Here is a 27,874-nt window from a genome sequence, read left to right on the forward strand (position 1 = left end):
TTTTAAGCCCTTATTTAAAAGTTTAGTTTTGGATCCAGTTAGGGTTATTTTACTTGGGTTAAAGGGGTTGTCCGGGATTAGGGACCATTGTTTAATAGCGTTGCACATACACACACTTTACATACACCCATGTCCTACCTTTTCAGCATGTTTCTAAGTACCCTTTTTACCAAAAACCTTTATGGCAGGAAGTAACTGATTTCTTTCAGTCAGTGACGTACCGGGTTCCTTGCAGAGGAGGAAAGCTTCCTCTTCCGCTGCTCCGGGAGCCCGGTGACGTCACTGACAGCCTAATTAATTATTCAAAAGTCTAGGAGGGGCAGTAACTCTCCTGGCCAAGATTGCGCTAAGCTCCGCCCCTCCAGTCCGGTGACGTCAAAGTGAAATAAAGTGCCTCCCCTAAAATGCTCCACTCCTTTCTGCCCCCATTGTCCCATATATAACAAATGCCTCCCCCCCCCCATGCGCCCGCTCCTTGTGGTGCAGATATTGATGGCAGCGGCTCAGGAACGGAGCCGCTGCCATCAGCAGAGAGCGTTAGCTGTAACTGTAACAGCTAACACTCTGTAACAGGTGCGCGGCATCCAGATCCATGTGGGTGAGAAGGAGGGAGCTTCCTCTCTCTACCATCGCGCCCCTGCTGCTGCGATTGCAGCGGCCGATCGTTGGCATGGCAACCGGACGCCTAACAAAGGCGTCCTGGTTGCTATGGACCTAAGGCTAATCAGACCCTGATGTCTGATAAGCCTTAGTCAGGGCTCCAGATGGCGACCAAAATGCCACCAATGCCACCAAAATGCCACCAATGAAGCAAACTGACCTGTAATACAAATACAGGAGGCGGGTGCCAGAATCAAATAGCCGGCACCCGACCTCTGTGACAGGGAGCTGCGATCAGCTGCAGTTGAGTTAACCCTTCAGGTACGGTACCTGAGGGGTTAACTGTCGCTGATCGCAGCTCCCTGTCACAGAGGTCGGGTGTCGGCTATTTGATTCCGGCACCCGCCTCCTGTATTTGTATAAGAAACAGTGTGCCCCCCCCAACACCCCAGTATAAGAAACATTGGTGGCACAGTGTGCCCCCCCCCCCAACACCCCAGTGTAAGAAACATTGGTGGCACAGTGTGCCCCCCCCCAACACCCCAGTATAAGAAACATTGGTGGCACAGTGTGCCCCCCCAACACCCCAGTATAAGAAACATTGGTGGCTCAGTGGGAAGTGCCAATGAGGGTTAAAAAAAATTAACTCACCTCCTCCAGTTGATCGCGTAGCTGCCGGTCTCCTGTTCATTCTTCAGGACCTGTGGTGACGGCACTGAGCTCATCACATGGTCCATTACCATGGTGATGGATCATGTGATGTATCATGTGATGAGCACAGTGATGTCACCACAGGTCCTTTGCCAGGTCCCGAAGAAAGTACAGGAGACGATCTATTGGAGGAGGTGAGTTAATTATTTTTTTATTTTTTTTAACCCTCATTGGCACTGCCCACTGCGCCACCAATGTTCATTATACTGAGGGGGGACGCACTGTGCCACCAATGTTCATTATACTGAGGGGGGACGCACTGTGCCACCAATGTTCATTATACTGAGGGGGGACACAATGTGCCACCAATGTTCATTATACTGAAGGGGGACGCACTGTGCCACCAATGTTCATTATACTGAGGGGGGACACACTGCGCCACCAATGTTCATTATATTGAGGGGGGGCTCACTGTGCCACCAATGTTCATTATATTGAGGGGGGGCGCACTGCGCCACCAATGTTCATTATATTGAGGGGGGCTCACTGCGCCACCAATGTTCATTATATTGAGGGGGGACGCAATGTGCCACCAATGTTCATTATATTGAGGGGGGGCTCACTGTGCCACCAATGTTCATTATATTGAGGTGGGGCGCACTGCGCCAGCAATGTTCATTATATTGAGGGGGGGGGGGCGCACTGCGCCACCAATGTTCATTATATTGAGGGGGGCTCACTGCGCCACCAATGTTCATTATATTGAGGGGGGACGCAATGTGCCACCAATGTTCATTATATTGAGGGGGGGGCTCACTGTGCCACCAATGTTCATTATATTGAGGTGGGGCGCACTGCGCCACCAATGTTCATTATATTGAGGGGGGACGCACTGTGCCACCAATGTTCATTATATTGAGGGGGGACGCAATGTGCCACCAATGTTCATTATATTGAGGTGGGGCGCACTGCGCCACCAATGTTCATTATATTGAGGGGGGACGCACTGTGCCACCAATGTTCATTATATTGAGGGGGACGCACTGTGCCACCAATGTTCATTATATTGAGGGGGGCTCACTGTGCCACCAATGTTCATTATATTGAGGGGGGGGCGCACTGCGCCACCAATGTTCATTATATTGAGGGGGGACGCACTGTGCCACCAATGTTTATTATATTGAGGGGGGACGCACTGCGCCACCAATGCTTATTATATTGAGGGGGGCGCACTGCGCCACCAATGTTTATTATATTGAGGGGGGCGCACTGCGCCACCAATGTTTATTATATTGAGGAGGGCTCACTGCGCCACCAATGCTTATTATATTGAGGGGGGCGCACTGCGCCACCAATGCTTATTATATTGAGGGGGGGCGCACTGCGCCACCAATGTTTATTATATTGAGGGGGGGCGCACTGCGCCACCAATGCTTATTATATTGAGGAGGGGCGCACTGCGCCACCAATGCTTATTATATTGAGGGGGGCTCACTGCGCCACCAATGTTTATTATATTGAGGGGGGGCACACTGCGCCACCAATGCTTATTATATTGAGGGGGGCTCACTGCGCCACCAATGTTTATTATATTGAGGGGGGGCGCACTGCGCCACCAATGCTTATTATATTGAGGGGGGCTCACTGCGCCACCAATGTTTATTATATTGAGGGGGGGCGCACTGCGCCACCAATGCTTATTATATTGAGGGGGCGCACTGCGCCACCAATGTTTATTATATTGAGGGGGGGCGCACCCCTTTACAAAATTTGAATTAGAAATAAAATAAAAATTGTCTTTTATCCGTTCATTTATTACATAAAAAAATTTAATGAATAAAAAAACCTACACATATTTGGTATTGCCTTGTCCGTAACAACCGGCTCCATAAATATATCACATTACACACCATGTCCGAAAAGCACCTTAAAAAAATATCATAAAAACTGTTTTAAAAAAAACCCTTTTTTTTTATACCTAACATCACATAAAGTGCAACAACAAGCGTTTAAAAGGCGCATGTCCCGCAAAATAGTACTAATCAAACCGTCACCTCAACCCGCAAAAAATGAATCCCTAAGGCTACTTTCACACTAGCGTTCGGAGCGGGTCCGTCTGATGTTTCATCAGACGGATCCGCTCCTATAATGCAGACGTTTGCATCCGTTCTGAACGGATCCACTCATATTAATGCAGACGATGGCTCCGTTCAGAACGGATCCGTCTGCATCATAACTTAGAAAAATTTCTAAGTGTGAAAGTAGCCTGAGCGGATCCGTTCAGACTTTACATTGAAAGTCAATGGGGGACGGATCCGCTTGAAGATTGAGCCATATGGTGTCATCCGCAAGCGGATCCGTCCCCATTGACTTACATTATAAGTCGGAACGGATCCGCTCGCCTCCACACGGCCAGGCGGACACCCGAACGCTGCTTGCAGCGTTCAGGTGTCCGCTCACTGAGCGGAGCGGAGGCTGAGCGCTGGCAGGCGGATGCATTCTCAGTGGATCCGCCTCCACTGAGAATGCATTAGGGCCAGACGGCTGCGTTCAGGGCCGCTTGTGAGCCCCTTCAAACGGAGCTCACGAGCGGACACCTGAACGCAGGTGTGAAAGGAGCCTAACTAAGACAATCGGTCAAAAAATAAAAAAAACTGTGGCTCTCAGACTATGGACACACTAAAACAATATTTTTTTGTTTCAAAGCTGCTATAATTGTGTAAAGCTCTCAGTCATGTTTAGGGATCTATATGTGAGCGTGGCCCTTATAGTGTGACGCTGTCAGCGATGTTTATGGATAGATGTGGGAGCGTGGCCCTTATAGTGTGATGCTGTCAGCGATGTTTATGGATAGATGTGGGAGCGTGGCCCTTATAGTGTGATGCTGTCAGCGATGTTTATGGATAGATGTGGGAGCGTGGCCCTTATAGTGTGATGCTGTCAGCGATGTTTATGGATAGATGTGGGAGCGTGGCCCTTATAGTGTGACGCTGTCAGCGATGTTTATGGATAGATGCGGGAGCGTGGCCCTTATAGTGTGACGCTGTCAGCGATGTTTATGGATAGATGCGGGAGCGTGGCCCTTATAGTGTGATGCTGTCAGCGATGTTTATGGATAGATGTGGGAGCGTGGCCCTTATAGTGTGACGCTGTCAGCGATGTTTATGGATAGATGCGGGAGCGTGGCCCTTATAGTGTGATGCTGTCAGCGATGTTTATGGATAGATGTGGGAGCGTGGCCCTTATAGTGTGACGCTGTCAGCGATGTTTATGGATAGATGTGGGAGCGTGGCCCTTATAGTGTGACGCTGTCAGCGATGTTTATGGATAGATGTGAGAGCGTGGCCCTTATAGTGTGACGCTGTCAGCGATGTTTGTGGATAGATGCGGGAGCGTGGCCCTTATAGTGTGACGCTGTCAGCGATGTTTATGGATAGATGTGGGAGCGTGGCCTTTATAGTTTGTTGCAGTCTGCTATCCCTAAGGTTGTATACCATGAGTAACTAGCACAAGCATAAAAATGATCTACCATTGTGGAAAGATGGAGCTGCTCCCTGTGTGTTAGTTCACTGTCTGCAAACACTGAGCACATGACATGTGCAAGAGACAGAGCAAGGAGGAATATGTAAAAGATGGGCGGATCTATGGAGGAGGCTGAATATGTATGAGGGGGGCGGGTGCAGGGTGGTAATCTTACACTGTAGAAACCAGGAGCTGCTGATCTGCACTGGGAGCCACAATGCACTGCAGCAGGAAGTGATGGTATACATAAACAGATATGTACACAGTCTGCTGGGGACTGTAGGAGCCATGCAGCAGTGCAAAAGCTACCTAAAAACATCTTAGGAAGATAGATTTGGCTACTAACAGTGAGTAAGCAGTTTAAAAAAAAAAATTTGATCCCGGACAACCCCTTTAAGTATAGCATCCGCATTCATGTGTGAATCTATTTTCTGTTCGCCCCCAGTTATGAAAACCTATTTATGTCACAATGGGAGGAGCAACATGTTGATCATAGACTGGGGTCGTACCTGGTGCTATGGCATCGCTACATTGACAACATGAACTGTGTGGGGCCAGGGTCCAGGTCTGGCGAAGATTTAGAAGGATGTTTGAAATGCAGAGCCCCCAGCACTGGATGCAATCTCCGCACTTTATCCGACAGACAATCCCAGCCTTTGACTCCCAAGTGAAACAGGGATTTAATACAAGCGGCTGAAAATATCCAGAAAGGTAACTGCGGCCACAGCGCTGGAGTGACTGAAGACGCCGAGATAGGTAATTGCGGCCATAGTGCTGAAGTGGCTGAAGACGCCGAGACAGGTATTCACGGATATAGCGCTGCAGCTACGTGGGACGCCACTGTGAGCGCAGCACAATACCGCATTGCCTCTATATACATATGAGGCTATACAGATACTTTCATTGATACCTGAAAATAGCGCGGCACTTGTTTAAATCTGCGCCTTACATGATATGCATAAAAAACACCTGGGCAGCATATGAAAAGACACATCACATGTCTAATATATATATATATTTTATGGAAAAAAATTCCACGGCACCTCCAAGGCGTAAAATCGTAACAAACTTTATTCACCAGACCCGCAACGTTTCGATCCGCTTCCTGGGATCTTTCTCAAGCAGTGACAACATTTGATAGTGCAATGTGCATATTTATACAGCTTCACATCATTAATCAATCCAAGTGTTGATTATATCAATCAAAAGAGTATGTCAAAATATCAACCAAAATACATCATGTGTCGGCATATATATCATGACTATATAACATAGTGTTGACATAAGATACAATATCGTGCTTATGGGCACTATTGCCAAATAATAAATCCATCATAAATTCATGTTACGTGTGAATGATCATCCTAATTGTAACCTCAAACATCTGTGGATAACTTCCTAATCACACATTTAGTGCAGGTGTACCTTAAAAGCAAGCAAGATGAGGAAGGTCCTAGAGCGGGCGATGGAAGTGGTCCCATGGATATCGGTGTGCAGGTCAATCTACTGCGCATGTCGCAGGACCTTTTGAAACTTTCTGATCACATGGTCGTATGTCCGATCATGTGATTGTGACTCCTATGTCAATTCTCCAAATATGCGGGCACCTGTGTGATCCGACGTCATGCGCTCCACAGTCTCGTGGAACGCACGCGTCTATGTACGCATTCCCGCTAGTAGATAGATGGTCAGACGTCATGCGCTCCAAAAGCTTATGGAGCGCACGAATCACCATGGGAATCTAGCGTCCAATCACATGAGACCAATCGCCCGAGCACACATCATGACTCCAAGTCCCGTCTGCACACAGTAAAATGTATGACCTCCTGCGGAGTGGGTAATAATGTACATCGGGATCAATTGTAAGGTTGAGAGGTACATGGCGATATCACAGCATGTAATGATATCCCAATATTTATATGGGAATTAAGAGTATATGTCTCTAGCGGCTGTACCGCGTCTCACCTATTGTGTAGATCTGTTGGGAGTCTGAATCAAAGGATATCAGTGTCCCTCCAGAGTACAAGCAACGTAATAGTAATCACTACACTGTCAGCTGATCGTAACGAGAAAAGTATAGAGTATCAAAATTGTTAATAATTCCCCTAGTCATACGAGGAGTCCAACAAGTGTGTCGTGTGCTGTTTACACACAATCCCAAGTCGGAACACCACCTCTGTCAGGGGACCGCCATTCCTGGATGTCCATCCTGATCAGTAGGAGGTAACATCCTCTAGATTACAGGGATAGTAACCATAGTATATTAATGAAGTTAATTGTGTCACCAACCTATCATCTCAAAATCGATCCCCGATGTCACAAAAAAAAAAACTCCAACAGCAGCCATATCAGTCATGTAGACCCTCATAATACTGAGCGCCCGATGGGAGCCACCATGTGGCCACAAGCAATGTCTCCCATGCAAATAGGGTATGTACATAAAGACCATTGCCATGGCTCACAAGAAGAAAATATATATATAAAAAAATAAAACATGGAAACAATTGGTAATAAACAAAAACAATTAGATTTTTTTCGCTTATTATTTGGAGGGGGATCACCTTCACAGCCGCTGGATATAGAGCTGTGCTGCCCAAACTCTTGTATTTATATAAATATATATATATATATATATGTAACGAGTGAGGTAGGGGGCGGCACCACTGACCCGGCGGCATGCACAAGGATCGTATGCACCTGACGGCTGGGGAGGACGGCACACGATCGGTGGTGCTCAGCTGCGCAGACAAAGTTCAGTGTAAGCGAAATCGGAGGTAAATGAAGACAGCGGCACTCACCCGTATGCTTTAAACCACTTCAGTAGCTTTATTCATTCCAGTAATGACTCAGGCAGGGGGCGGATGTACACAGGCACGCATTGATCAGCGGCGGCCGTTTCGCGCTAACTGCGCTTCTTCTGGCTGTGGACGCACAGCCAGAAGAAGCGCAGTTAGCGCGAAACGGCCGCCGCTGATCAATGCGTGCCTGTGTACATCCGCCCCCTGCCTGAGTCATTACTGGAATGAATAAAGCTACTGAAGTGGTTTAAAGCATACGGGTGAGTGCCGCTGTCTTCATTTACCTCCGATTTCGCATATATATATATATATATCTATATATATGAAGCCATATATGTGCTGTTATTTAGCGGCTGCTTCTCAAAATTGGGATTGCATATTACAGACATAATACGTCCAGGCCTGCATATGCCTGCATATGTTAGTAGATATTGAAAGACATTATTAAGGCGTATAGTGGAATTAATGAATTATATACCTTCTGGATTATAAATTTTTCTGGACTATATTGAAAAGAGCTTTTTTATGTAATTGCATGAAGTATATTTTATGATATCATGATGTAACGTGCCCTGCAGGATTTTTGGAAATATATAACTGTCACAGTGAATATCTCCACGAGGGAACTTTCCACTTATAATCATTCAGTATAACCTAACAACCAGTGGATTACTTTTTTTCTTTTTCTTTTTTCCTTTTATGTTATTTAATTAATCATGTATATATACTTTTAACAGTTTTTTAACATATTGGTTTTACATTTTGGTTTTAACCTCCCTGACGGTATTCCCGAGCGTGACTCGGGGTTAATTTTCGCTGCCAGAAGCGGTAACCCCGAGTCACGCTCGGGGTAGATTGCAGAGGGAACCGCGGGTGTCCTTACGTAATCCCGGCGATCCGGCGATGTTCCCCGCTGTGATCGCCGGTGAGAGCCCCGGCGGATGTCTCATCTCTCTTCCTGGTTCCGCCTCTGTGAGCCGCAGCGCGTCACACAGGCGGAACTGGGCGGGAGATTCAAAAAAATACATTGTATATAAAAGTCAAACACACACACATAAAGTTAGGTGATACAATCCTGTCAGATTACAATATCACCTCAGATTTGACAGATTTGATCTGATCATTCTACACTGCCCTGACTGCCCTGACTGCCCTGGCTGTTTTTTCTAAGCAAAAAAAAATATATAAAAAATAATATATTTTTTACCATGGCATCAAAGCGTCACTTTAGCATCACCAAAGCGGGTTTGGATCACCAAAGTGACAGCGACAGCGACACAGAGCCCCTCGCAGAATTGAGCGACAGCGATAGCGATTCGTGGAAAGATTCATCATCCGACTCTGACACTGACCAGAGAAGTGGCGACAGCGACGAATCTGCACTTGAGCTCAGTGAGGTGCGCTCTTGGTGCCCTATTGATTGCGGTATGGATGCAGTACCACCGCCAAGATTCCCGTTTACAGGATCGCCTGGGATGAAGGTAGACGTTGATCACAATGATCCTTTGGCGTACCTAAAATTATTTCTGACTGATGACGTCATTGAAAAGATTGGTCACGGAGACAAACCGCTACAAAGAGCAGCAATCCACTACTCTGCACAGCAAGTTTTCCAGAACCAGAAAATGGGAACCAGTGAGTAAGGAGGACATATGGAAATTTCTGGGGCTAATACTTCTTCAGGGGGTGGTGGGGAAACCCCTGCAGAAATGGTACTGGACTACCAATAAATTGCTGGCAACCCCATTTTTTGGCACCATCATGTCCGAGTACCGATTTTCCCTCATAATGAAGAATTTACACTTCACCAACAATGAGGAATTTGACGAAGCCACACATCCAGCGCCAAAACTGAAGACGATCTGGGAAGTATTCCAAATGATCCTAACCAATTTCTAGCAGGCCTATGTGCCAGACAGAGACATCAGCATTGATGAAAGTCTGATGGCTTACAAAGGACGCCTCAGCTGGATTCAATACATCGCATCCAAGAGAGCGCGGTTTGGAATAAAATCTTATTTGCTCTGCGAGTCTACAACTGGCTATATATGGAATTCCATCATATACACCGGCAAAGGAACACAATTCAACCCCAGGTACAGCGGCTATGGGATGGCAACGTCATCAGTCCTTTCACTGCTTGAACCATTGCTCAATCAGGGGTATTGTGTTACAACAGACAACTTTTACACGTCGCCTGAGCTGTACGAGTTTCTACTAAAAAACAAGACTGACGGATATGGAACCGTTAGGGCCAACCAACGTGGCCTGCCATGTATGTTTTCCAAGAAAAAACTGAAAACAGGAGAAATGGTGGCCTGGCAGAAAGGAAAGATGATGGCAATGCGTTGGCGTGACAAAAAAGACGTGTGCCTAATGAGTACAGTACATAACACCTCCACTACCACGGTCCACACAAGAGGTGGGAAAGATGTCATAAAGCCACAACTTGTGATCGACTATAACAACACCATGGGAGGAGTCGATAGAGCCGATCAGGCGATGACATTCTATCCAGCTATGCGGAAGCAACAAAAAAAATACTACAAAAAAATATTCAGGCATCTCCTGGAACAATGTCTGTGGAATGCCTATATACTGTACAAAGGAAAGAGTGACAAGCCTCTTGTTCACTCTGACTTCATCTGGAAGGTAGCGGAGCAGATTTTTGTGAACTACCAAACGCCATCAGTGGCCGTGAACAGATCTGGACGTCGCGCTGTTGACGTTGTAAACCCAGAGAGGCTGACTGGTCGTCACTTTATAGATTACATCCCGCCAAGCGCAAAAAAGGCAGCACCTACAAGGATGTGTGTAGTTTGCTGCTCAAAGCGAGATGGAAATGGAAAAAAAATCCGAAAGGAAACCAGGTTCCATTGCCCTGATTGTGACGTTGGTCTATGTGCAGTCCCATGCTTCAAAATTTACCACACCCAGGATGTTTACTGAATTTTCTTTTGTTTGACAAATTTCATTATTAATTACATTACTGAATAAAATTATATTATTTATTAGATTATAACTCATGATTTTATTTTTTCGAACTTTATCACATCTGAGAGGTCTACTAGAGTCTTCTTTGGTCAGGTTTAAGTAAGTAATTACTAAGAATTGCAGGCCTACAATACATAACACCAAATTTCCATGCAAAAAAATGGTACCACTTTTGGAACAAAATTCCTGACATAATCATACCGCCAGGGAGGTTAATGATTAAATTATGATATAGTAATACATAGTCTCAGTGCATATTTCTATTTTTTTTTTGTTCCAAGTGGAGAGTGCTCAGCCCTTGTTACTAATTTCTCTTTTATAAAATTATTTTTGACAGGGTTAGTCAATTGGGCTTTGCAGCACCCATTCAGTGACAAGTGAAGGGTGAGCCACTATATCCATATTATGTTAAAAGATATCGGTAGTATCCCCCATAACAGTGACCTCCACAGCACCCGCCCTTTTAACAGTGACCTCCACAGTGCCCGCCCCTTTAGGGTCCATTCACATGTCCGTAGTGTATTGCGGATCCGCAATACACCCGGCCGGCACTCCCTATAGAACTGCCTTTTCTTGTCCACAATTGCGGACAAGAACAGGACATGTTCTATTTTTTTGCAGATCCGCGGACCGGAAGTTCGGGGATGCGCTCCGGAAATGCGGATGTGGAGAGCACATAGTGTGCTCTCCGCATCCATTTCTGCCCCATTGAGAATGAATGTGTCTGCACCCGTTCCCGAAATTACAGAACGGATGCGGATCTATTTGCAGACGTGTGAATGGACCTTTAACAGTGACATCCACAGTGCCCTTCCCTTTAACACTGACCTCCACAGTGCCCGCCCTTTTAACAGTGACCTCTAGAGTGCCCGATTTTTTTAACAGTGACCTCCACAGTGCCCGCCTTATTATCAGTGACCTCCAAAGTGCCCGCCCCTTTAACAGTGACCTCCATAGTGCCTGCCCTTTTAACAGTGACCTTCACAGTGCCCGCCCCTTTAACAGTGACCTCCACAGTTCTTGCCCCTTTAACAGTGACCTCCATAGCACCATGACCCTTGTAACAGTGACCTCCACAGCGCCCGCCTCTTTAACAGTTACCTCCACAGTGCCTGCCCATTTAACAGTGACCTCCACAGCACCCTGCCCCATAAATGCTAGGGCTACACGACAACATGTGTCGCGCAACATTTTGTCTCCACAATTTTTATAATGATAGGCTAGGGTGTCGCACTGCAACATGCGACATGCTGTACCAGCGACACGATAATCGCATAAAATCCATCCAAGATGGATGCATGTATCAGTGTAGTTGTGCCCTATGTGTGTCGTGTGACTTATTGTCATCATATAGCCCTAGCCTAAAGCTGACCTAAAGCAGTGAAGGCTTATATTGGCTAATGTAGTTCATTTTTTGGGAATATCTCAGGAATGGTATGTCCTAGAGAGCTGAGACCCGGTCTAAAACCTCCCCGGACACCTGATGTAACTGTGTGCCAAATTTGGTGAAGATCGGTATAGTCGTTTGGTCGCGCATAAAGAACAGACAGATGTCCAGACAGACTTCCAGACAAAAAAAAGTCTTAGAGTGTGGTTACACATTATATCTGCATTGCTGGCGCATTGTAGTCTTGCCACAGTTTTCTGAAATTGTGGTAAAACACTGTGCTTTAGTTGCAGTTGCACAGCAAAAAAAAACTGTCACTGGCCCAAAAATTTTTTTTTTATTCTACGCAGCAGCAATGTGCACAGTCTGCCATACACCAACTAAATATTATTACCATTAGAAACCAGGCAATCATGATTACTGGCGAATGTAAATGAGTTTTTACTGTGGGGAGAGGGGGAGATTTTTTTAGCCCAAGTACCTAGGGCAGCATAAGCTGTAAATATGGCCCTACCTGTGGCAGGGCTCCATAGGAATGTATTGAATGTCCCGTAGGTTACAATAGTAATTCATTTTAGTCTATGGGAAAAGCGATCTAACGATCACATTATGTGTAAATAATGTTTAAAAATATGAAAAATACAAAATGGGCGATTTGTCACTTTTTCGTCCCTTCACTTCCCCAAAAATGAATAAAAAGTAATCAAAAAGTCATACACACTCCAAAATTGTATTAAGAAAAAAAAAACATATTGCACCAAAAAGAATGAGCCCTCACACAGCTTCATAGACATACGGACACAAAAAAAAGTTATAGTAGAAAAAAATTTGGTCTGCGCGCTACTTTAAAAAAAGTAAGTATCAGTTTATTTGGATGTTTTTGGTAACGTATTTCATATCCGGACAGACTCCTTCTTCAGATCACATCCGCACATTCATGATATGCTGATGGACATAAAAAAAAAAAAACACGCCCAAAGAAACAAGGGGGAATGTATGAAGGTATTGTGACACAGTGAGAGGTTTGGTCTGGGAAAACAGATATTTTCCTCCCAGCACGTGCTGGCGGGCTGATTTACAGCCAGGTGAGGTCAAATACCTGACCGGATTTTAAATGTCGGTCTGGGTTTTGGCAGCACCTGGCTGTTCTTAAATAGGCAGCTGGGCTCAGAAGCCATGTCTCTGTGTTGGGATCTGGGAGCCTTGAGTCTGGATGAAGGCTTGCTACCTGTTTGGCGTGAAAACAGGTTGGTGCTGCTATCAGCAAGGACTCTTTGAGGCAGAATTTCTGCATGGTGTGAATTACCACCAACACCGCAAGGTGACTTTTTGTTTGAATATGACTGCTTGTTTTGTCACTTGCCTAAAGAGTGAATAAAACACTGAACTGTTTGAGCCAAATAACTTGTTGTTGCCTCTATACTGCGTTTGCTAATCCTGTCTAACAAAGCGAGTGGAGGATGCAGGCAAGAGCAGTGAGACTGGTGTGAACGCCGATATTTTTAGTTTCTGCATTTTTCAGGCACGGTTTTATGCCATACATTAAACCAGCTGTATTACAACCAGTGCCCCACGATAAAATGAAGACTGTTGTGAAGGCCCTCATGGAGGCTAATCTGCAGCAGCGATAGGCAAACTTTCAGCAACGCGAGGCTAGTAAGCAGCAGCAGGAGGCCAACCAGTTGCTGCTACAACACGTGATGGCTTTGCAGACAGTAAGGGCAACCCTGAGCGTCCATGATGCCCGGAGAGCAGTCCGTGCCACGATTCTTAAGATGACCCCCGCAGACGACATCGAAACCTACCTGGCAATTTACGAAAAAGTGGCCATCGGGGAAAAGCTACCCCATGACCTGTGGGCTGAGGTCGTCGCTCCATTCCTGGCATCCAATTCCCAGCAGGTGTATTTCGACTTGCCGGATGATCAGGCGGCCGACTACTAAAAAGTAAAGGGTGAGGGTGAATGTGTTGGTACATCTCTTGCAAAATTAGCTACAGCCTGATGTGCTGAGTCCCCCGACTATGCTGGATAGACCATTAGCCAATATGTTCTGGAGGGCTTTTCCATTCCCTTTCCAGCACTGGATCTGTCAGGTGTCTCCTGGCAATGCCCTTGAGATGGTGGACCTGGTGGAATGCTATGAAGCTACCAGGAATCTAAAGGAGGATACTGTCAGGAAGGGGGTTGGCAAACCCCGGAAATCTCAACCCCAGGCCCGGAGATTTGAGCCAATAAAACCCGCCCGGGATGTACCCGCGGCAGACCTAGCTCCGATAGTCTGCTGGCGGAGGACACTAATGATAGCTACAGTCAGTCACTATATGCCAGGAAGCTGTGTGCAACAGGTACCCGAGAATCTCTAGATCACTTGTGCCAGGTGGAAGTGGGAGACAATCCGGCGGAGGCTCTGCTGGACTTAGGGCTACCCTGGTGCGGTCCACTGAGTATACTGGCCGGAAAGTCTGGGTGATGTGCATCCACGGAGACTTATGGACTTCCCCACCGCGCTGGTGTCTCTTAGCACGGTGGCCGGTAGATGGACCCACGAGGTGGCTGTCGCCACAAATCTACATTATGAACTCATAATAGGGAGAGACTTCCTGGGCATTCCGGCACTGTGGCCTGCTATGAGAGTGACTGATACCCATGAGACAGGGGTAACCCTAGCAGAGTGGCCCAGCTTAGGGGGGAGACCAGAACCCTGGGAACCTGAGACTGAAGGGCCAGCAGTAGGGGTGACCGCCACTTCGGTGGAAGAGGCGGGGACAACCCTGCTAAGTGTGATGGTGGGAGACATGGAGGACTTGCCGCTGGGTCCTGAAGTGGCAGACCTCAATGTCTCCGGGGATAATTTTGGTACTGGCCAATGTCGGGACCCAACCCTATCCCTCTCCTGGGACAATGTGTTAATAGTAGATGGTGAGCCACAACAACCTGGGGCAGACTCAGTTTTTCCCCATTTTGTGGTTCATCAAGATATGTTGTATTGGGTAAACCAACTACGGGGTGAGCCTATTGAACAGTTGGTGGTCCCCAAGGCTTATCGCAAGCTTGTGTTAGATCTAGCCCACCAACATGTTCTTGGGGGTCACCTGGGGCTGCAGAAAACTCAGGATCGTATTCTACAGCAGTTTTAATGGCCTAGCATATTCAAAGAAGTGGAAGAGTTTGTTAGTCTTGCCCTACCTGCCAGATAACTAGCCCCCAGCCACATATCCTTAGTCATCTAGTACCTCTTTCGATTATCGAAGTACCAATTGACCGAATAGCTATGGACCTCATAGGCCCACATAAAGTGACACATGTCAGATTTGCAAAAAATGGCCTGGTCCTTAAGGTGAAAAATGGCAGGGTCCTGAAGGGGTTAAAGGGGTTGTCCAAGTTATGTTATTATTTATCCTCAGAATAGGTAGTCATTATCAGATTGGCGGGGGTCTGACACCCGGCAACTCCGATGATCAGCTGGCTGAAGGGAAGGTGCGCACAGTGCCAGCGTTGCCTTCTCTTCATTGTTTACTTGCTCACTGTCGCAACAGCACCGGTTAGCTGGTGTAACTACAAGAAGCCATCCCATTCACTTCAATTGGACAGCTCATTCCTATATACTTGAATAGAAAGGAGCCATTCCATTGAAGTGAATAGAATGGCTTCTTGTAATTACACCAGCTCACCACTGTTGTTGTGACAACAAGCAGGTAAACAATGAAGAGAAGGTAGCGCTGGTACGGCGAGCACCTTCTCTTCAGCAAGCTGATTGGCAGGGTTGCCGGGTGTCAGAACCCTGCAGATCTGATATTGATGACCTATCCTGAGGATAGGTCATCAATAAAAATAACTTGGACTACCCCTTTAACATAAAAACACAGAATTACTGAATGTGAGAAAATAAATAGTAATTTAAAATGTATGTTCACAAATTCCAGAAGTCTAGCAAGCAAAATGGGGAGCTGGAGGCTATGGTACTAGAAGAGAGGTGGCCAACCTTACAGACACAAAGAGACACACAAAAAAACGTATGACTGCCAGAAGCCACAAGCTATACGTTTACACAAATATGCGTGCACACGACAGTATTACTGCAATTGAGTTTTCAAACATTTAAAAGTGTATTTAAACCTTTTCTACCTGTAATGTAGACAACTTTAGTGAGACTTCTGGAAATCTTCGTTTTTCACAATGTTTTTCAAATCTGGCTTGTATTCAGTCGTTGCTACTTGAAGCAATTCTTTAACATGTGTGTCAGTAAGAACAGAGCGATGCTTTGATTTCACATGTTTCGGGGTGGAAAAAACTGATTCACAAACATAGGTTGAGCAAAACATTGACAGAAGCTTCAGCGCAGCTCGTTTTACATTGGGATACTTCTCCATAGGCACGATTTTCCAAAACTCCAGGGTTCCCTCACTCAGAATTGACCTGAGTCGGTCATCTTCCAAAAGTTCAATCATCTCAATTTGTGTTGTTGATTTATCTGTTACCAGCGAGGGTTTCAAACAATCTGAATCGGCAGCAAAAGGGTTAATGAGGAATGTAATTTGTGTCCTCTTCAGTTGTAGATCCGGAAATCTGTCCTCAAAGGTCTATTGTAGGTTTTCAAGAAGCTCTGCGTAGTAAGAAGTTCTCCGTTTTAGGATCTCAGCAGCTTGGGCACTTGCATTTGACACAGAGGGGAAATGTGTTAGTTCTCCCTTTCTCAGATGAGTTTTAAAAAGCTTGAGCTTGTTAACAAATGCAAAAACTGTTTGCACTGGATTGGGCAGCATCTTTAATTTTCCTTGGAGCTCAAGGTTGAGTCTATCCAGGTGGTGCAGCATGTCCACCAGAAATGTCGATCCAAAATCGACTGGGTATCAGAGAGCACAGCATTGTCTTTGTGTTTTTCTTCCAGAAACAACTTTACCTGACTCAAAAGTGAAAAAAAATTAGATATCACCTTACCTCCTGAAAGCCACCTTCCAGAGCAGTGAAGTGGAAAATCACTAGGAAGGTTCTCATCAAGGTCTGCAATGAGATTTCTGAACTGTCTGTGATTAAGCGCATGAGGGCAAATAAAATTGACAATTTCCAGAACAGGCATCATGACTTGGTCTAAATTTAGCTTTTTAGACACCAGCTGCTCCTGATGAATGATGCAATGAAATGTCCAAAATTCTAGAAATCGGTCATCACATTTACATAGCCCGACAAGGCCATTTACAGATCCTATCATAGACGATGCTCCATCTGTGGTTATGGCTGTCAGTTTTGATAATGGCAAATTTGCCTTTTCAACTAGTCATCAGGGTCTCTTTCATATCGATGCCACTAGTTCAGTATGTTAACAGGGCAATATCAAGTAGCTCTTCTTTTATTGCACAGTTGTCTGATACAGACCGTAAAAAAAATTGCCAATTGAGGCTTGTCTTGTATATCAGTAGACTCATCCAGGGCATCACTGAAATTCTGGCATCTCTCAAGGTCAGAGTACAGTTGTGTTCCAACTGCACTGTTAATGTCTGATATTCTGTGTTCGACTGTATGTCGTGACAATTGGAGATCTAATACCATTTGTTTCAAACGTTCATCTTCTAGAGACAAGATTGCAATGGCGTCACTAAGGCAAGTTTTCACAAATTCCCCTTAATTGTATGTTTTTTTTGGCGCTAGCGATATTCCATGCCAGTTGGATGCAAGAGTGACAGTTTCTGAATGTTTTGTAAGTTTCTTAAAGAACTGAGTCTGTTGTTCTGAGTGGCGTTTCAATGCATTTAGCTCGTGTTTGCAAAGTTTGGTACCTTCCGGAAAGTTGTGGTCCATTTTAGCATGTTGTGAGGCAAAGTGGCGCTGAAGATTTGAAGCTTTAAAATGTGATATTGATTTCTGGCATATCAGACAGAATGGCTTCCCTTTTCTCTCAATGAAAAAATACAAATCCTCCCACTCCGGTAGAAATGTTCTGTGTTCATCTTCATATTTACGCTTGGCTTTATGTTTTCCAGAAACTGCCATGTTTAGTGTGGTGACGTTGCAGCGTTATCCTTACTGACGGGGTGGAGGCTGGCTTTGATTTTGTTTGGATTCCTAGTTTTGTTTGGTTTCCTCCAATTATTTTTCGTCCTATGTAAGATACACCTAGGTTTTAGAGGAGAAAAATATGAAAAAATAAATAAAAATTCTCATCAGACCTCCAAAATGAGACCCCTAATACTCAGATGAGACATCACAAATCAGACACCTCCATGCTCTGATCACCCACAATGCTCAGACAACTCCCCATGCTCAGATGATCTGACATTAGGGGAATTATGAGCATGGGGTGTCTGATTTGTGGTGTCTTATGTGAGCACTGCGGGGCTTATTTTGTGGGTCTAATGAGGATTTGGAGGTCTTATCTGAGCTCATACTACCCCCATGTCAGATAAGACCCCCATGATCAGTACTTCAATAAAAAACTGTGGACTGTTCTCCATGTGTAGGAGGCTTATCCTGCCATACCTCCTGCCGCTGCTCTGAGGACTGTGCCACCCTCTCCACAGTGACCTCCTGTGCACAGGGTCAGGTCAGAGGGCTGTGCCTGCACGTACTAACTATCATTATAGCGACAACAAGCTTGTATGTTTTTTTTTTAGTTTTAATACTGGAAAAAAATAAAAGTTTTGGTAAAAATGATTTTTTTTTTCAGCACTATTTTCTGTCCCCCATAACTTTTTTTATAGTTATGTGTGAGGGCTCATTTTTGTGGGGTGAACTGTAACTTTTATTGATACCAATTTTGTGTCAATTTGGTGTGTATCACATTTTTATTCATGTTTTTTAGGCCTCATGCACACAGCCGTTGTGCGGCCGTTCCATGCATTGGGGACCGCAACTTTTGGTCCCCAATGCACGGGCAACATCCGTGCGGCGGCCAGGACAGATCGAGACCCATTCAACTTGGATGGGTCCGTGATCTGTCTGCGCTGCAAAAAAATAGAACATGTTCTACTTTTTTGCCGTGCGGAGGCACGGACAGAGACACCGTGGAAGCACTCCGTGTTCCGTGCCTCCGTTCAAACGAATGGGTCCGCATCAGTGATGCGGGGAGCACATGGTCGGTGGCCCCATATTGTTGACCTGCTGTTTGCGGCCGTGTGCACGAGGCTTAGGCAGACGAAGAGATGAAAAAAATGACAAATTGGCCGGGTGTCTGCTGTTTTAAAAAAAACATCGCCAATGAGTCATACAGTGGTAGGGTAGTTGATAATCATGCAAATTAAGTGAAACTATTGGGAGGATGATTAAACAGGGGTATATAATACTTCATCTAAATATTTTTTATTTTTTTTTGCAGCATAAAATACAAGTGCAGCAGTGTCATTATCATTTGGAGGCAATTGCAGTCATAAACAGTGATTTTTGAGGCCGTTGTGCATTGCCACTAGTGTTAAGCAAACTTCTGTTTACAAGTTCGGCGTACAAGGTTCCGGTTATCTAAGAATTTTGTTATGGCTTCCGCTGGTAACGGAATCCATAATAGAATTCTTACCTGAACCTTGTACGCCGAACTTGAAAACAGAAGTTTGCTCATCCCTTCTCTGCCTCCCAAGAAACTACATGGCCAACAGTTGAGCATACCAGAAGAGAATTTTCTTCCTTTGGCCATGCTGTTTCTTGATAGGTTACAAAGTCGTTATGTAACCACAGAAATACAAATATGTCTGACTGTCAAAATGTCCCTCCAACCACTGTGACTGGGTTATCTACCAGCCGCACATTGCCCCTCACATAGCTTACACTTCAAGCACTGATGACCTGCCAGCTTGTGGTTGCGGAAGTTGCCCAGCGAGCGTTCAGTACAGTCAGCAATGTGCTCACCCTTAAAGTCACCTCCCGCCGCCTCGGTCTTCTCTTCTTGCTCCTGTACTTTAGGCCAGCAAGGAACGTCCTCAAGCGTCAGGACGTTATCACTGTAGGCCTGCTGTGAGTACTTATTAGCGTGGCACTGCAACTCTCGGTAGTGCTGCGCTTTACACTTTGTGACACCAAACCGATGAAGGGCGTTTGGGGCAGCATTGGGCCCTATAAAGACAACAGGCCCGGGGCTGCGGACTATTATAATCCGCCACTGATTAGCTGGCCCGCTCCCCTGCGAGCCACATATGTAGATAGAGCACTGGAGAGAGGAGGTGCCGCAAATTAAGTTGTAAGGAGCCGCATGCGGCTCGAGAGCCGTGGGTTGGCCACTCCTTTACTAGAGGAACACATAGATGTAGTTGGTGTGGCTGAGACATAGCTGGACTGTTCTCATGACTGGGACAATTTAGGAAAGACAGGGTCAATAGAAAAAGAATAAAATCAAACTTTCAAACTCCAGTACGTTGCCTCAAATATTTGCCGCTGCAGGTCCCAAGGGTGAAGGTGAAGTGGGCACAATTTAGAGTTCAGTCAATGCACTGTGACTCAATGCTCACAAACACTCGTATTGTTATACTCACGAGTGCAGGTGATAATGCAGGCACATCAAGTTACCGTAATCGAAACACCTCGTTTTTTTATTTCTTCTTTTTCTATTTTCTTTCAACGTAACTCTATGAAATATTTAAAATCGGTCCAATAGTGAAGCACTATTTTCAATACTGAAGTAAAATTATTTTATTGTACTCACAAGCACATGTAAGATACAGGTAAACAAGATAAACACCAGTCTAGCCATCATGCCCAGTCTAGGAACGCTAGACTGGTGTTTATCTTGTTTGCCTCTATTTTACATGTCCTTGTGAGAACAATAAAATAATTTTATATCAGTATTGAAAATAGTGCTTCACTATTGGAGCGATTTGAAATATTCCATAGAGTTACGTTGAAGAAAAAAAGTAATAGAAGAAAGAAAAAAACAGTGTTTCAATTAACTTGATTTGCCTGTATTATCACCTGTGCTCGTGAGTATAATACAAGTGTTTGTGAGCATTGAGTCACAGTGCTTCACTATTAGTGTGATTTCTGATATCCCACAGGAATATCTGGTGGAAAAGGATACCTGTGGGACCTGATGTTTTGCCTATATACACTGAATTGGATGGTTTGAGCTAAAAGAGGTTTTCTCCTGATCGGATAGGGAACTCGCAGTCCTGCAAAATGCATCAATAAAAAAGGAGGTGGTGTGTGCCTGTATGTGAGGAGTGATATGATGCCGAGTGTGAAAGAGGCAATTGTGGGTGAGGGTGGTTAGAATGTTGAAACCTTATGGGTGGATTTACAAAGGGATATAAACACTGAAAAAATAATACTTTGTGGAACCTATAGACCCCTAACATCACAGAGGAGATAGAAGTTCAACTGTATAACCAAATACAGCGGGCTGCACAGGCTGGTACAGTGGTCATAATGGAAGATATTATCTTCCCAGACATTGACTGGGGTCATGGTTCTGCTTCAACTGCAAAGGGGAGAAGATTCCTCAACTTGCTGCAGGGCCACTTTATGGGCCAGTTTGTAGAAGCCCCCACTAGGGGCAATGCTCTGGTAATTTCTAATAATGCAGAGCTTGTAAGAAATGTTACTGTTCGAGAAACACTAGGTAATAGTGACAACAATATAATTATATTCCCCCTAAACTATAATAAGCAAAATCTGGCTGGTAGAGCAAAAGAACAGAAGTTTAAAAATACCAATTTCACTGGGTTGAGGGCAGCATTTCAGGGCATAGACTGGGAGCACCTACTGTCACATAATAATACTGAGGATAAATGGGAGAGATTTAAATCCACATGGAGTAATTGCACTAAAAAATCTATTCCTTTAGGTAACAAGTATAAACGGCTAAAATTAAACCCCGCATGGCTTATAGCTACTGTAAAAAGGGCTATAAATGACAAATCTAAGGGGTCAGCTGAAGCCTTTAAAGTTAACAAAGGGCTAAGGCTACTTTCACACTGCCGTTTCAGGGTCCGCCTGTGAGATCCGTTCCCATGCAAACTTAAATTGGTTAAAAAACCTACAAGCCATAAAATGAAAAATAACAAGAAAAAGAAAAGGTTGAGGCATAAATTCTAAAACTAAAACAATAGTGATAAATGGAATCAAGTGTTCACAAAATAATCAGAATAAGGATATATACAAATTGAAAAGACACACAGCATATAATCACATTCAGTATTGCAAGATAAGGTCGTGTCGTGTCGTTTGTTTAGTCCCTGTGGTTGACGGGATCCCAATTGGAAGATCCAGAAGGCCTCTCTATTGAGTTTCCTTCTGTGATCCCCCTTCCTCGGTGGCAAAAAGACCCTTTCTATGCCTTTTAACTTTAAGACTGGAAACATCTCCCGCATGTGAAATTGCAAAATGTAGGCTGGCTGCAGAGACATTGCGGTCTCTGTAATGCGGCACGTCAGATATATGTTTGCGTATCCGATTCTTTAGTGGATTAACAGTACAGCCTACATATTGCAAGGAGCATAGTACACGTGATGAGATAAACTACATGCCTGGTATTACAATTAATATAATACTCTTTATTATTTGTGGTGGATCGAAATGTTTTTTCAATAGTAGTGTGTTCACAGCAGATGCATTTTTTATGTCCGCATTTGAAACTACCCTTGTAATGAAGCCATGTGGCTTGTGATGTTTTTCTGTCTGAAAAGAACCTTGGGCTGATTATATTACCCAGGGTGGGTTTTCTAAGTTCAGGATGTGTGCCATGCATGGCACACATGTCATTTTGCCTTGTTTCAGAGTGCTCAGCAGATTGGCACCGTTGTCGCACACCACTTTACCAACTGGTAAATTGAGCAGGGTTAGCCACTGATTGGCTTGTGACCGCAGAGCTGAAAGCAGTGCAGGACCGCAGCACAGCATGGCAACGTCTCACCTGGGACGTTAAATAGGTTCTGGGGAGCTTGGGGTGAAGCGGAAGGGGCAGAAGCAGTAGAAAAGGAGGAATCAGGCGAGGAGGAGACGGAGGATGGAGTAGGAGGAGGAGAAGAAGAGGCAGGCCCGAATGCAATCCTTGGCGGTAACACCAAATCCACATGGTAGCCACGGGTTACATGCTTGACGACCATCAGAAGGTTCAGCTAGTGGGCAGTAAAAGTTTTGTACCTTCTCTGTCCTTGTTTGCTAGATCACCTGTCTGTGGTCAGATGTAACAGTCGTGGCCAAAAGTTTTGAGAATCTTAGATCTTTGTTTCAGTTGTTTCTGTGATGTAGTGAAATATAATTACACGCACTTCATACGTTTCAAAAGGCTTTTATCGACAATTACATGACATTTATGCAAAGAGTCAGTATTTGCAGTGTTGGCCCTTCTTTTTCAGGACCTCTGCAATTGGACTGGGCATGCTCTCAATCAACTTCTGGGCCAGTTCCTGACTGATGGCAACCCATTCTTTCATAATCACGTCTTGGAGTTTGTCAGAATTAGTGGGCTTTTGATTGTCCACCAGCCTCTTAAGGATTGACAAGTTCTCAATGGGATTAAGATCTGGGGAGTTTCCAGGCCATGGACCCAAAATGTCAACGTTTTGGTCCCCGAGCCACTTAGTTATCACTTTTGCCTTATGGCACGGTGCTCCATCGTGCTGTAAAATGCATTGTTCTTCACCAAACTGTTGTTGGATTGTTGGAAAAAGTTGCTGTTGGAGGGTGTTTTGGTACCATTCTGGCTGTGTTTTTGGGCAAAATTGTGAGTGAGCCCACTCCCTTGGATGAGAAGCAACCCCACACATGAATGGTCTCAGGATTCTTTACTGTTGGCATGACACAGGACTAATGGCAGTGCTCACCTTTTCTTCTCCGGACAACCCTTTTTCCTGATGCCCCAAACAATCGGAAAGAGGCTTCATCGGAGAATATGACTTTGCCCCAGTCTTCAGCAGTCCATTCACCATATTTTCTGCAGAAGATCAATCTGTCCCTGATGTTTTTTTTGCAGAGAAGTGGCTTCTTTGCTGCCCTTCTTGACACCAGGCCATCTTCCAAAAGTCTTCGCCTGACTGTGCGTGCAGATGCGCTCACACCTGCCTGCTGCCATTCCTAAGCAAGCTCTGCACTATTGGCACTCCGATCCCGCAGCTAAATCCTCTTTAGGAGACGATCCTGGCACTTGCTGGACTTTCTTGGACGCCCTGAAGCCTTCTTTTTTTTTTTTTCCAAAATACAAAAAAGCTAATACAAAAATGGACCGTCCGAAGGGTCCATATTACAAAACATTTTACATTTATTTAAACATTTGTATTTGACATTTTAACCCAAATACCACCCACCCCAATGAAGAGAGAGAGAGGGGATAAAAAAAAATAAAAAAAATGGGGTCCTCCTCCTTTCCCCCTTCCCCTTCTATTCAAACACCTTGGCCCTGTTTCAACCATTTCTTCCAAATTTTATCAATTTTTCCCTGTCTATCACTCGATCTCTCCGAGCCCTGTTCCAGTCTAATCAAATCGCGTACAGCTTCCTGCCACTGTCCTACTGTAGGGGAGTCTTTATTTATCCATTTCCGAAGTATCAACAATCTGGCCTGAAACAGTACCTTATTCAAAACCGACTGTAGCTCTCTATTTAACTTAATGTGTGCGGTAGCCCCCAGTATACAGACCACAGGATCCTCCGGAACTTGAATACCCCAAAATAATGCTGTAATCTCTACAATCTCTTTCCAATATCTAATCAATTTTGGGCATCTCCAAAAACAATGTATAAGGTCCGCCCTCTCACCCCTACATTTTGGACACTTATCCGAGATTCTAACCCCCATTTTCTTTAACACCCAGGGAGATCGATGTAGCCTATGGAGTATGAAAAATTGCGAAATTTTATGTGAAGCCCTTTCTGAGACCCTAGAATAACTTCTAAGGGCATCATTCCACTTTTCTTCCGATAAAGATAGAAGCTCCATTTCCCAATTTCCTCTGGCTGATATTATGATCCCTTCTTTTTTTGCCTCCATCAAAATTCCGTATCTTTTTTTTGTGAGTCCCTTTTTTTCCTCTCCGTTAGTGAATCTATGTATTCTATTTGATTGTTCTTTTCTGTATTTATTTGGATTAGCTGGTATCCTAACCGCGTTTTTTAACTGGAGATATTTAAAACTGTCCTTTTGATGAATCCCGAACTCTGTTACCAAGGTGGAGAAGTCGTTCAGTTTATCTTCCTCAAATATTTGCACTAAATATTTGACCCCCTTTTTTTTTCCCAATCTATATAGGATTTAATCTTTTGCACTTCCTTTAGGTTTATATTTTCCAAATAGGTGTGTAATACAAAAAACCCTTAATATCCATAATTTTTTAAGTTCCACCCATGTGTTTCCCATTAAATTCATCAACTTATTTCCTGTTATTTTTCCCTAGTGTTCCTGACTCCAAAACCTCCAAATAGTTTGTTCCCCCTATCCACCCCATCTTTATTAACTCATCCTTCCCCACCATTCCTTTTAAAGTTCCATTTATCTGAGTATATTGTGTAATCAAATAATAAAACATTTGGGACTGCTAAACCACCATCTCTTACTGGAAGTCACCTTTCCAAATAAAATCCCCCATTAAACTATCTAGCAGCCCAAAAAGTTTTCTGGGCAGCCACATTGGGGAGTTTTGTAAAACATATAGAATTTTGGGAAGGAAAATCATTTTTATTAAGTTCACCCGACCCTGAATTGATAATGGTAATTTTTTCCAGATGTGTATTTTGGTTCTAAGTTCTTTTATTAAAGAAAGTACATTTAGTTTGTCATAATCTTGAATGTTTGTGGAAATCTGTATGCCTAAATATTTAAAACTCTCGTGTTGCTCAAGTACGTGCACCCTTGCAGAATTCTGTGAAGACCCCTTACCTAATAACATCATATGGGATTTCTCCCAATTTATATTTAATCCCGAAAAAAATCCAAACTTATCTATTATATCTATAGCTCTATTGAACTCATCCCCCGTATTGTGCAAAAATAATAAAATATCATCGGCGTACATTATTAGTTTTTCCTTTCCATCCTTATACTGAAAACCAATATACTCCTTATTATTTCGTATCAAACATGCCAAAGGTTCTATTGCAATGGCGAATAATAGTGGGGAGAGAGGGCATCCCTGCCTGGTGCCCCTATGAAGGGCAAAAGGCAGGGACAAGCTCCCATCCACCATCACTCTGGACCTAGGGTTGGAATATATAAGTTGGATCCATCTTATAAATCCCTCCCCTATACCAACCCTCTTTAAGACTGCCCATAAATACTCCCACTCAATGCAATCGAAAGCCTTTTGTGCATCCAGTAAGAGTATAGCTTTTTCGCCAGCATCTGTTTTATTAGCTTGAATATTAAGGTACAACCTTCTAATATTTGAGTATATTGTCCTCCCCGGTATAAAACCTGTCTGATCTTCATGAATTATACCTTTAATCACCTTAGAAAGCCTACCAGCCAGAACCTTTGCTAATATTTTCACATCCGTATTCAACAAGGATATTGGCCTATATTAGCCGGGATCTAATTGATCTTTACTCTTTTTTGGGATCAAAGTTATTATTGCTTCTCTCATTGACTCTGGTAACTCACCAGTTTTTTGAGCCTCGCGCAATGTTGCACTTAATTCCGGTATTAACACCTGTGAGTAAGTTTTGTATATTTCAAAAGGGAGTCCATCACACCCTGGTGATTTTAGTGGTTTCACCTGACCCAGAACCTCCTCTATCTCTAAATTAGAGATTTCTTTATCCAGGTATTCTTTTTGTATTTTAGATATCTCGGGGATAGCAATCTGATCTAAATAGTTGTCCAGGTCTTTTTTATTATATAGTACCCTAGACTTATAAAGTTCCTCAAAATATTCGACGAAGACCTTTTTAATTCCCTCGGGTGAACTATTTCATCTCTATTATCCTTAACTGCCCCTATGCATGTTTTCCCTTTCTGATTTTTCACTATACCTGCTAGAATTTTTCCAACCTTTTCTTCCTCCGATGCCAACTGAAACCCCTGGAATAACAATTCCTTCCTTGTTTTATCCATGTAATATGTTTTTAAATTTTCTTGTTCTTGCTCCCATTTCTTCTTATTGTTTCCGGTTGGATTCCTTATACATATGGCTCTGGCTTCTTCTAAGTTCTTTTCTAATAATTTACCCTTTTCTTTAGTAGTTTTTTTAAAATAGTTCACCTTTTTAAACAGACATCCTCTCAAGTATGCCTTAGCCGTGTCCCACACTATAGATCTTTTAGCAGAACCGTTATTTTCTAAAAAAAAAGTTTTTTAAATCCAATCCTATACTCTCTTTATCTGGAATATACATTAACCAATAAGGATTGAACTTAAACAGTGGCAGATTTTGCCTCTTGTTCAAATCCAAATCCGTTATAACAGCGCTATGATCAGATAAAACCATGGGCAAATACTTTATCATTATCCTATTTTGGGTCATTAAGTTTTTATTTCCTAGAACCATCTCTATTCTTGACCACGTTTGGTGTGTTTTTAGAATAACAAGAGTACATTATTTCCTCTGGATTTAAATAACGCCAAACATCAGTCCAGTTGAACTCCAGGACCGTTTTACCAAAATCTACATTTTGCACTCTTCCCCCTCCGCCAGACACCCTGTCTCTGAGTGGATCCATTACAGCATTGAAATCTCCTGTCGCAATCATTATACAGTCCTGTTTATTCAACATAAATCTATGCAACGCATACAACACATCTGACTTATATGGAGGAGGAATATATACATTTGCAATTACCATTCCAACCCCTTCCACGTTACAATGTAGAAAGAGGTACCTGCCACAATCGTCCGCCTCATATTTAACACACTCAAATTTGATCTTTTTATGTACCAAGATTGAAACCCCTCTAGAGTAGGTAGTATATACCGAATGATACCCTTCCGCACTCCATCCTTTCTCCATCCATGAGAGGGAATCTTTAACTAAGTGTGTCTCTTGGAGGCAGACGATGGCCGGCAGAAACCTCCT

The sequence above is a fragment of the Bufo gargarizans genome, chromosome 4, assembly GCF_014858855.1.
Source record: "Bufo gargarizans isolate SCDJY-AF-19 chromosome 4, ASM1485885v1, whole genome shotgun sequence".
NCBI lineage: Eukaryota > Metazoa > Chordata > Amphibia > Anura > Bufonidae > Bufo > Bufo gargarizans.